Source organism: Mytilus californianus, unplaced genomic scaffold (assembly GCF_021869535.1).
Source record: "Mytilus californianus isolate M0D057914Y unplaced genomic scaffold, xbMytCali1.0.p SCAF_11, whole genome shotgun sequence".
NCBI lineage: Eukaryota > Metazoa > Mollusca > Bivalvia > Mytilida > Mytilidae > Mytilus > Mytilus californianus.
Window position 1 is genome coordinate 71,488,844 of NW_026262593.1, and position 12,801 is coordinate 71,501,644.

Consider the following 12,801-nt stretch of genomic DNA (forward strand, 5'->3'; position numbering starts at 1 on the left):
ATTCCTAAAGCTGGCTTTCATTAGTTTTATTATACATACAAATAACCGAAAATTTAGGGTATACGTCGAAAAGGTCGAGCTCGAGGCGATAAAGGGGAATAGAACAAATACTTTTGTATACTAATATAAATAGTCTATCCACATTGGACCAAGTCAATGAAAGAAACGAAATATGGAATTTATTTATATTGATTCTTTTAAATGAAATTTATTTTACTCATGTAATGCGCTAAATTCGAATAAGGTTAGACATCAACCATTTTCTTTTAAAATAGAATGGTTCCATTATGCCTAATGACGTTTTGAATTATCAGGAAGTCGCCCACAATGACAATGACTTCTGCTATCCATCATGAAAGTTTGGGTCGATACAGAACGTAGTCACATAATAAAGCACTCTCAATTTATGTGTTTGTAAATATGTCAGTAGGAATAAATCTCGAAATTACATTCAAAGATACACAAGATAGCTTCAAATCATTCCCGATTTTTGTTATCGTACAATAATTATTTTACATAATATATTATGTAAAAGTCAGTATGGCATTAACATTTAGCACAAGTAAAGTGCACTTTTATGTTTTTCAGCCAATTATAAGAAGTATTTAAAGACCTGAGTAGCTCACTCTATTTTCCAAATGCACCTTTTATATTTATCTAAGCTGTCTCAAAGCCTACAACATTGAAATTTAACCATCAATTATGGCACAAAAGCAAAAAAATAATCGTTTAATTATCTTCTTTGATTTGAACATCTTGCTAAGGATTCCGAAGTCGAATCGTCAAATTATTTTCATCTTTCACACGTGCCAAATTATAGTCTATTGGCTTACATGACGCCATCGACGTTCTGATCACGTGGTTCTAAACGCAAGGATATCTGGAACTGGCGTGTTTTGACGTGGTTTAATATGTTTATGTACAGGTACCAGATCATCTGGGATTAATCATCATACATAACGTTGTAAACCAGTCTACCTTAAGACATTTACAATCAAAATTTTGTAGAAAGATACGGCATCCATTAGGATATCATTACAATTTTGTTTCCTCTTGTGGGGAAGATGATCACTCACACGTGTGTGTTACCTTCTGTAATTCATTCAAATCAAAAGAAATCCATAACAGCTCGTTACATAATACAAATGTGTAATTTTCTTAGTGCAACAGAATTCTTTTATTATAAGAATTAATCCAAAATAACTGATAATGTACATATCTGCCATACCACGATATCGTGTGAAGTTTGAAAAATGAAACATTTCCGATAATTATTCGTGACTTTTCGCGCTTTTTATTCTTCGCATGGAATTCGAAACGACCAACAATCAACATAAATAAAAAGCCCATAAAATTATTTTACTTTGTATATATATATGACAATAAAAAGTTTACTTGATATCTTCTTTGGGGGTTTCGGGAATTATGTAAGTCCTACTCCTCCTTTTCTGACTTGATATTATTGACATCGATTTTTACACATATTTGTTTCCGTTTCATTTCTATATGATTACATTACATGTTTGTTTCACGAGAATCCGTTAGTTTGATTGGCTAACAACAATCGCGCGTCATTCAAAAATTAACCTTCATATCAAAATGAAATGTTACATTCGTAATGACACGTGCTTCCACAAATAAGTGCACAAGTAAATAAACGAAAAACGTGATAAAACTTTTTTTTCATGATCTTATTAGCATAAAAATGTAATTATAAGAAATGAATGCTTCTTTTTGTAATTTTATTTGTGTGTAAAAGTGTTGATCGTGCGCATTTTTTTAGAATGAAGCGCTTCGGTCAACACTTTTACACACCAATAAAATTACAAAAAGAAGCATTCATTTCTTAAATAAATGATATAAGACAACACTTTTATTGGAATAAGAGACACTTAAAAACTTTCTCTAGTATGATAAATAAATAATAAGATTGATTGATTGTTGATTGCTTAACGTCCAGTGGCAAATATTTCATGCATGTTCAGGACGATAAATGATCAGAAGAAATTAAACTAAATTTGGTGTTACAAAAATAAAAAAAGGAAAAAAAACAACAGTTGTAAGAGACAAAAAAAAACCAGTCATATCAAATATCAACATAAATGTGTTCTAGAAGAGATGCGATAGATACCAAAGGGACTTTCAAACTCATAAATTGAAAATATTGTATCTATTTAATAGTTAGAACATTTGTAAAGTCCCTACATTCAACTGTCAAGCAATAAAGTTGTGTATGCCATAATGGAAAATATTTTTGAAATTTACTTCGATGATAGGTCCCGGATGACAGGTGAGACTATCATTTCATTATAATTAATTTAGATACGATCGTAACACCTTGTAACTAAACACTTTAAAAGCTTTATAGCAACATTAACGATATCTCCGTTCTCCTATTTCATTGGTAAATCATTTTTCATGTCTTTGTCCAATTAAGTTAAAACAGATAATGTTTTAATAATCTAAATGACAAGTTGTGCCTTGCAGACATTATTCACACGCAAAAGTACTCATTTAAAATGCTTCTCAAAATCGATTACGTGCCATTTTAGCTCGTCTTAATTATTTTTAATTTTAAATATTGATGAAGTTGTTTGAGAGCAAGACATGTTTGCATACAACATTGACAGATTACTGTGCGCTTTTCAGGAAATCCTGAATAATGTTGTCTAGGTATTTCCGGAGGGAAGTCGTCGGACCGTATACGATTTCGTTATTTATCAATACACCGGAAACTAACATGCTATGACATCTTGCTCGCATTTCAACTCAATAAAGTTTTGATCTGTTAATCTTTTGTTGTAAGCTTGTTTGAACCTCCTTTCTTTTGAATAACCTTTTCCTGTAGATTTCCATAAACGGATGCCCCAAGTAATCAATACCGTTACATTGTAAAATATATCATGTATACAAGAATACGGATAATCCAACAAGTCATATGATATAGGAGACCCTTCCTTGCACAAGAGCTCACTATATATATATATATACAAGTCTACATTGAAAACAACGTTCAAACCTATGATTGCGTTGGATAAAAACCGCAATTTTTATACGTGTGCATGCAAAACAAATTTCTTGTTAGAGGGGTCTAAATACAGCACAAACAACATTTTTCCAAAAGACCAAAAAAGTGAAAAAGTATATTTTAACAAAACGCATTTGACTAGCAGGTCGAACAACTGATGTTCTTAAACCCTGCTGACTGCCATTGGCGATTGACAAATAGATATATATATATGTTGATTTTGAAAAAAACTGTCTTACTTTTCAACTCTAAAGTGAGTCCTGAAGATGATAGTTACGTAACATAACAATTCCTCGATCTTACCTCGTATCATATTGTTCTGAGTTTATGATGTTTTAATAATCTAAATGTTTATCCCGGGATGATTGTAACGTTTTCATATACTTTTAGTTGAAGATAAAGATCATGATCGGGATAACAAAAAAAGAAACAGACATACACTGAACAGCTAAACCATCTAAAATCAAGACAACTTTGACTAAGAAAATTTAATACACTCATCATTCAGGTCATCGGTCATAAATGTTTACTCAATCCTCGGAGTACGAAAGTTGTGCTCGAAACACCAAATCCAGTATTTAGATAAGTTGATTCCTGAGTCTGATTTCGATAAGCATGCTCAAAATTTTTATGACCACTCAAAATTTTTATGACCGCTTGGCCAGGATTAAAATTGTATACGCCAGACGAGCGTTTCGCCTTCAAAAGACTCATCGGGACTAAAACCCTAGGTTTAGCATAAATACTTTTTTTTGTTTTATTGGAAATTTACAGACAAAATATGTCATTTACTGGTTGGGAAAAGTTAGTTTTCCCCTTATTTGAAAAGATTATCGACCATATGTTCATTTACACAGGTTGAACTCTTTAAAATCCTGATGGAAATGAGGCAGAAGTTTTACGCTGACGCATTTAATCATGTATGTAATTGTCTTTTTATTAAAACCATGATCATTAGGATAGGAAGTTCCACAGCAGGAACAAAGAGCTAAAAGAAGGAACTGGATTCAACATCGACGTGAAATGTATGTTTTCTACAAAGGCATGCCTTTAAATATATTTTTCATCAATAGTTTCAAGGTTGATTGTCGTGCTGTGGATTCTGTTTTATTTTCTGAAAGACAACCTAACTTAACGGTTAAGTCCAGGATTGGCATTACTTTTGGTGCTTTGCGGTTATATTTGCTTTTCAACGTTTTGTAAACGGTTTTTTGATTTTTAGATATGTTTGCATCACTGAACAGCGAAATGCGTTGAATTGGTATCGTTTAATGTATTAGAAAGATATACACGTTGAGAGGTGTATGGTCATTTTTTCATTTCCTTAACGTATTTATTAGCGTTCCACGGTTGGGCAAACAGTTATTTGTAAAACAGTGAAATATTAAACTTTCTCACGGACAAATCGTTAGCTCGTTGCTATATTATATAAATCTTTTTTTTCTCTCTGATGACTTAAAACAATCGTGCACCTTTCAGTCAATCATATCATTTAGGAATTTCAGAGGTAGTTTATTGAAAAAAAACCCAAGAAAATCATTTCAATCGCAGCTAGTACTGTATATATGTTTCAACTTTTGATATATAAGGCATATATACATGTATAATACAAGATATACAGATCTTTGTTTTATTATTAATTTAGATTATAGGCTTTTCCGAAAACACGTGTCGGTTGGCACCGAAATCGTTGGCTTGTGTGTCTGTATCTACCACAGGGTCAATTGACTATTTGACTCCGAGGGTACCACCGACTTCGATGGCTTAGTTTTATTGAAATTGTATAGATGTTCCAAATTTAAGTTGTAAATCTTGAAATTGAACTAAAACTTATACTCTAATCAATGTCTACCTTAAACGGTATTGTCGGATCTTTCTTTAGACCCTTTTGGTTTTTTTTTTAGTTTAAGGTTGATCCAAATTAGCCTACCATGCACGCTGAAATACATTTATTTGGACTTCTGATAAATCGTTGATGTAGTTAGGAATATAGTTATTATAAGTGGATAAAGTCAACTTAATGTTTGATCATGTATTTAGAACGTAAGAAGTGAATTTATAAGCTTGCTAACCACTTAAGGTATTTACTTGGGGCTAAACGGAATCCAATACACTTGAGACAAATCCAATTTTAACTGACCAATCAACGTCAATTGATATTTTAGCGATGATAAATAGTCGGGGTATTACAGATATTTGATCTACGTCTGAAATGCAAAAATGATCCAAAATCAATGTTGCCCTCAAATCAATTAATATTAAAGCAAGTGATAATTCTCTGTCATTTGATAAGAAATAATTCCGCTGTTTCCCGGGTAATAATTGTAGTATATTACCCCCATCTCCGCCGGGAGGAAATTAAGCAATATGAGGATGTAAATTGTCAGAATATTATGTTCGTGTAGAAGACCTATTAATTTCCTAAATCGATGTCATTTAAAGCAATGTGCAACATAATTTAGAAATCAATGACAGCAAATAGCAGTTCTGTGTTGATTAATTCATATCAATTAAAAGATCAATATTTGTAAAACGTTTAGCAGACTCTGAATGCCAAATCCGTTTAATGTTGTGCTGCCAAATTAAGTAAACGTTTTGCTGACTTCGATTGCATATCTCCAACAGACACCTTGTTGTGATTTTGACCAATCTAAAAGAAGCGTATGTCGATTGTTATCACAAGTATGCACCATTAAACAACGATAATAATGGCATTTTCCATATAAAGGGGGACAGATTTATTATTAATTGGAAGAGATAATATCAAGATATAGAAAAACTAGAGACAATAAGGTTCGGTTTACATTCGGGATCTATTGTTTAAATCCTTTTGAATGGTAACAATTAGTTGCATGTAACATATGCTTAAAATATTTTTTTACAATAATCAATTGTTTCATATAGGAATTGGACAAATGACAAAATATATAGTCGAGAGGACAAACATTACACATATTTAGTAATTTGTGTCTGGGTTTAAGTGTTACATAATTGCTTTTATTATATGATACGAACTCTTTCATTATTCTGGCATTGACCAATACACGGAACGAAATTTAAGGACGAAAACAAGGTCTATAAATCTTCCTTGTGAAAACTGTATCAGGCGTTTCTATCAAATATTGGATCCGGACGATATAGGAAACCGCTTTTGAATTAAGGAATGAATCTCCTCAGTCATAAAAAAACTCTAACTTCTTGTCAGGATTTGCTATAATTTAACCTTTTTCGAATATGTCAGCTCTTCAAAGTTTCTATAATGTTTTGCATTTTTAATTAAATGGTCTTCGAGTATCCTTGAAGAAACCTTGGTCTTAATGTTCACTTGGTGAAGTTAAATTGGCACCATTAGCTTAAATACCCTAAATTCTATAACCAATGAGCAATGTCTGTTCCCTTGATGATTTTGCATTGGAAGGATATTTTTGAGGAGTGCATTGGGTTCAAATATATTAAACTGTTTACTTGAAAATGATACTCAAGGTTTTGATTTTCTTATCCTTAGAAAAAGAATTTTAATAACCGAATATGACCGCTGTATGCTCCTTGCTGATACATCTGTAGTTAAATTTATACATTTCTAGAACATTTATCATTCTACCATGTAGATTTAGAAACATTCCGAATGTTAATCATCCAAAAATATCCGTCTATGAGTAAAGAATAAATTTTCATAATATCTAAGTCCATTCTTTTCAATCAAACTAGAAATCCATCAACGTCGTAGTTTGGCATTTATATCAAAAATAAGATAATCATAAACCAGCCAAATGTAATAACTAGAACATTAAGATTCATTTGTCTTTAATATTCAGTAAAATAAACCATCCTTCCTCCGTAAACTATCAATATAAAACCGATATTAAGGCCTTACATCAAACGCTATAAAGATGATCTTTTGCATGGAGATAAATTTGTGCTCTTTATCGTTCACAAATCATAAGCAATATATATCTTTATAAATACCCCTTCAAAGGATTTGATAATTAAATATATCCCTTTGCACTAAAGATGTGGAAAGCAGAAACTGGCAATATTTTCAACTGTATAATATGCTATTGGGTGTAGTAAACTGTTAAATTTGTAAACTCTTTAATAGCATCAAGAAAAACATTTGAAAACATGAAACTGCACACGTTATCGTGCTAAGAATACTTGTATTTCAAAGTATCGGAACAAGGTGTTTGACATATCAGAAAAATGCACGCATGTTTCAAAACATAACCGTCAAGCTGCTTACCAAATAAGCAGTTATTCTGTTCAGTAGTTCCTAAATGGCTAAAATATTTGTCGGACGGACGAACGGACGGGAGAGATGATGCAATAAAGTCACAAGTCCTAGAGTGGAAATATAATTCATATCTCGGACATCAAAACAATACTTACCAATGATAATGAAATCGTTTTGTAGTTCGTTCCTCAGAAAAATAACTAAAATATTTGTCGGACGGTTGAAGGGGCGAACAAGATGATGCAATATAGTCCGAACTCCTAAGGTGGCGAAATAAAAAAAAAATTATCTATAATATCAAAAATTATTTACCAATAATAATGGATACCACAGTAAACTACACCAACCAACACCTAAAGTAGACATCCTGATCTAACAATTTTAGTCGGTGACATATCATGGCAGGTTCAATTACATTTGGACAAATCGAATGCACCCTAGCGACAAATGAATAAGAACTTTAAATATACATATAACCTGATAAATAGTTCTGCGTTTTTTTTTTCTTCCAAAAAAATGTTTATGCTATGCATTATCATCGGCTTCTCACATCATGAACAAAAGTTACATGCATTCATCAAGGTTTTTACTTTTTAAGAGCAATTTTCATAATTGAGATATGAAAAACTGTGATTAAATAGAGTTATATGTAGCTTGGCAGGTTTAAAAAACTTCGACATACATGTCTATGAAAAAATTATTATAATTATTTCTTTGCGTACTTAATTTATATGCATACATAAAATGAATAGTTATATATACTTAAAACTTCAAAGAATGGAATATCTGATGTAGCAACCGTTATTTAATGAAACTATACATAGCACTTTTGTAATCTAATCCTGAAAGTATATACTTTTATACAGATGAAAGCCACAAACAACAAAAGATTCACATTTGTTTAAGTTTTAGTTCTATCGAACTAAGTGGTCTCGTTTCGCAATTATTCTTATTTTTTTTATATTATGAACACCTTTTGTTAAATCCTATACGAAATTTATAAAATAACACTTGATTTCTGCAAGTTTGGACTATAGTCAATCTCGTTCTGAAATCTCGCGGTTAACGAACACCTGACAACCAAAAAAAGCATGATAATTGTGTGTCCTCGGTAATTGATATAAAACGAACGTGTTCATTACTGATCACTGCCGTCTTTCCGGAGTTTTTTCGCGGAATAATATATCAATGTCGTAAATAAGTAATGTTCACATCCGATTGAATTTCCGTTTCACTTTCTAAAACAATACATCACTGTCCTATTTAACTATAAACTAAACTTCCAGAATTACTGATTGTAACCAAAGAGACAGTAAGGAAAATAAATTTGTATTATTTTTAAAAGCATTGGACGGTTAATCACGAAGCTATAGAATTGATTTTGATTTTTGGTGTTTTAACGCCACTTTTAAGCACCGCTTTTGGGCTATTTCGTGGCGGCCAGTTTTTATTGGTGGAGGAAGCCGGAGAGCCCGGAGAAAACCACAGACCTTCGATAGGAAAACTGACAATCCTAGTCAATTAAGATTAGATAGGATGAAATTTGAAAAAAGGCAGGACAGGAGTTTTGAGTAAAAAAAGGCAGGATGAGCAACTTTGCCAAAAAAAGGCAGGATGACAATTTATGTAAAAAAAGTCAGGATAAACTAATAAAAAAAAAGGCAGGACCGAATAGAAATAAAAATAAAAAGGCAGGACAGAGATTACGACAAAAAAAAAATGCAGTACAAAATTTTTCATCCTAGTATCATTATTTATTGCTCCCTTAGTACATGTAATACCGGCAATAAGAGGTCAAAATATGATCAGCTGCGGCAATTGAGTGCCTATTTCAAAATGTAACGTTCTTATTCCAAGAGTCTATAGATAAGTTGTTCATATAATTTAACATACTATCGAAGGTCTACAATCGGCACAAAATTATTATAGAACAAAACACTACGATATAAGTAAGGGAAACTGCCTACAAAGTTGCTGCATTTGGACGTATATGCATGCTACACAAGAAATTATTTTGAATTTATTCCTTTGGTATAATTTTGTTCTAACTTCGACAAAATAAGATCTAATTATCTGGGTACATTTGTCATGAATGCTTTGCCCACTGCTGTATAAGAAAATTAGTTCTTTTGTGCATTCTTTTTTGTCTTTCTTGATTGTTAGGATCTAGTCAATACTTCTTTACTCTTGTTCAATATGTATATTATTGCACAAGGAATTCGACACCTAAAACCTAATTACTTGTTTCCCTAACCACTCTGATGGAAAGAAAGGAAAATTAATCCAGCTGTAAATGTAATAACAATGTGTATAAATCTTTACAGTACATATCACCAAACATGGTATAAAGAAAATACATCTCGAAGATCACTGATGCGACAAATTAAACAAGTGTCAAAATTCGAAGCTACAAGATCGACATAATATGAGAAAAGATCTGGGCTTAAGCGAAAACACTGTATACAAGGGTCCGTATTACAGATTCATGAAAACAAACAAAAGTTCTGAAAACAGAAATTTATGTAATTGAAAACCGGAAGTCAAATCTGGTACCTCGAAAGATATGTATACTGTTTGAAAAGGGGGACCAGTTTTATTACCAAGTGGGCGAAGACAATGATGACCGAAGAACTTACAATTATTCAAATGTCACGGACAAGTACGAATGATTGGAAATTTGAATTATATCTGACATTCTAGCTAAGGACCGGGTTTAAATATCACGTATATGTTTAAATACTCGAGGTTTATAACACTAATTAGTAAAATAATTACGACTTAATGATTGAATTAAATAGTGTTATAGCTATTTAAAAAAAATAATAGGGGGAATTATAAATTACGTTCATACATTATTATATTTGACGAATGAGTTTTATATATAATGAACCCACTTCTCATTTTTTCTGTCGGAATAATAATATTGTCAATTAAGGAAAACTATTATTACAACATATCTAGCCTAAGTGAATGCTTTTGGAGAAACGTACGAAATAAACGTGCACAGACGTCAATGGTTAAAAGTATACTATTTTGACATGTCCGAGTCCTCAATTGCAGAGTGTTTTGTTTCTCGGTTTAAAAAACATACTATCCACGAAACCTTAACTTATAACCGTGTTTCTTTTGGTGGAAATGACGTGGGATTCAGATTTGAACAATCAAAGAATTTAGATTACAGAAAAGGAAAATAATGATCAATATATTCACTATTGTCTTTTTTGTCTTTACTAAATACAGGTGTTTTAATTTGTGTGATTTTCCGAAAGAGACCAGCGGCTCTTTTCACAAAAAATCTTAAGAGTAAAAATACTCGTAAGTCATACACATTTCAGTATAACTTACGATCAATTTTAATCGTAAGATTTTTTGTGAAAAGAGTCGCAGGATTCTTAATGAGTAATTTATCAACGTCAATTCATTTTCTCTCCTTTAGAGTGATGTTCCATGACACAGAAACATTGCCAGAGAAGGAAAAAAAAACCAGTTCTATAACGACTGATATTTTGTGAAAAATAAATCAATCGAACAGCCCCTTAACACATGCATCATGTTAAGTGATAGTGAAGCGATAACATCATTAATCCTAGTGAGGTTAATTACAACTTATCTTGCCGTTTGATACATTTCCTTTATGTGTTTAAGTCATTGGTAATTGTTTATGTAACATTACACTCCTCTTCTGAAGAATAACATCCCCGTTTCTACGATCATAAAATAACTTTTTGCAACCAAGAAAATTATTTTGTAAGAAAAATAAAATAATTCTAGTATGTCAATCATCAATGTTGATGATTGGTTCTTTGCATAAGGAGGAAACAAAAACATTATTATTTAGAGACAGGGGAGATAATTACGTAGCCTCTATTATAAACATGCTGTGAATCCATTGTTTCTTTAATTGAAATAACTATATTAGAACAATGTTTGTCATGTTTGTTAAAGACAATGTAGAAAACGGTAGAAACATTCGAAACGATTTTTAACTATATTTTATTTCAAATTTAACAATGTTTCAGCACTGTGATTGTTAAAGAAGTCTTTTGTAGGTCAAATAGTTTACATGATATATTTTATTGTAATTTCAATTTATATATCATGCAATATAATCTATGGTTACAACTTCCTCAGGGAAGATGACATTATAAAAATAAGTAGATGTGGTATATGATTGTCAATGAAACAATTTTCCATCAGAGACCAAATGACGTAGAATTTAGCAAATATAGGTCACCGTATACGGCCTTCAACATATTTTTTGTTTCGGCCATTTTTCAAACTGATGCTGTAAAACGTTTATTGTATTAGGTCATGGAGGTTATGGTTTCGAGAACTGCTGATAAAGGTACAATGTAACTCCTAAAACACGTGCATGTTGTGATTGCTGGAATCAATATCGAACGTTTGATACCGATAGTTGCATCCGGAGTACCTGAGATCACCCACGGTTTTTGGTTGGGTTTGTGTTGCTCAGTCTTTAGTTTTCAATGTTGTGTTTTGTATACTGTTGTTTGTCTTTAGGTCGTTTTTCGTTTTTTGACATGGTGTTGGTTGTCAGTTTGTTTTTGACTTATGAGTTTGAATGTACCTTTGGTATCTTTCGCCACTATTTTGCAGTAAACTTTAGGAAAACGCCACAATTAGTGTTTGGGATTCGCTATTTCGGTCATTTACAAAATTGGCACGGATCTGCTGGTTGTGATTGCTATGGAACTATGATATGTATGTACAAAAGTAGCGTTCAATATCAATATAAAACAAACAACATGTAAATCCTTTAATCATCTCATTTGATATTTTATTTTGAGACGTCTATCGCATGGAATTTTTACTGCATAATTTCTGGACCACATGGAATTAGAATATGAAAATATCATTACAATAAACGATAAAAAGATAGCAGAATTTCAGTTTAACATCCGTTTGCATTTCATTTTGACTTGCTATCTAATCAAAAGAAGAAGTCAAGGTTCAGAAACGCATTAGCCCCTTGGGAGACTTTCATCCTAGCTTCAATTTGATTAAACTGATGTTGCAGTACCACACATGTCATTATCCTAATGAAACCATAGCAAAACATTTGTGTTTTTTTTCCTTATTTACAGTGTTGAATGTTTAAAACTTGACAAAGAAAAATAGATTGTTTAGAAGGGTAAAAGAAATTTCAACAAACATTGGTAGTTCTGACATCTAATGTTGAATAATTTAAACATACACGAGAAATAACAAATATTCTTCTAAATTTAAATGATATAAATCGACATTTCAACTAATGAAACCCTCACCATGTATACGATTCCGATTAAAACATTTTGTAAGATCAGATTGTTTTTAATTAGATTTATCCATGATATCTTCCTATTTTTTTTTTTTACAAAATTACGAAGTAAAATAATTCTATCTCTTCATCTGACCAAGTCATGTAGCTTGATTGTTTTTAAAACCCAACCGCCCCTTTTTCTTCTTATTCGAAATAAAACTGCTTAGAAATAAATATATACCAGAATTTTATACTGCAAATCCAACGGAGTACAAATTAAAA

General features: G+C 31.7%; 1 protein-coding gene across 4 annotated transcripts in view; it reads right to left on the bottom strand.

Moving 5' to 3' along the window:
* Positions 1–12,801, bottom strand: part of LOC127720635 (uncharacterized) — a 149,120-nt gene that overhangs the window by 64,790 nt on the left and 71,529 nt on the right. The gene's annotated exons all lie outside the window — the stretch shown is intronic.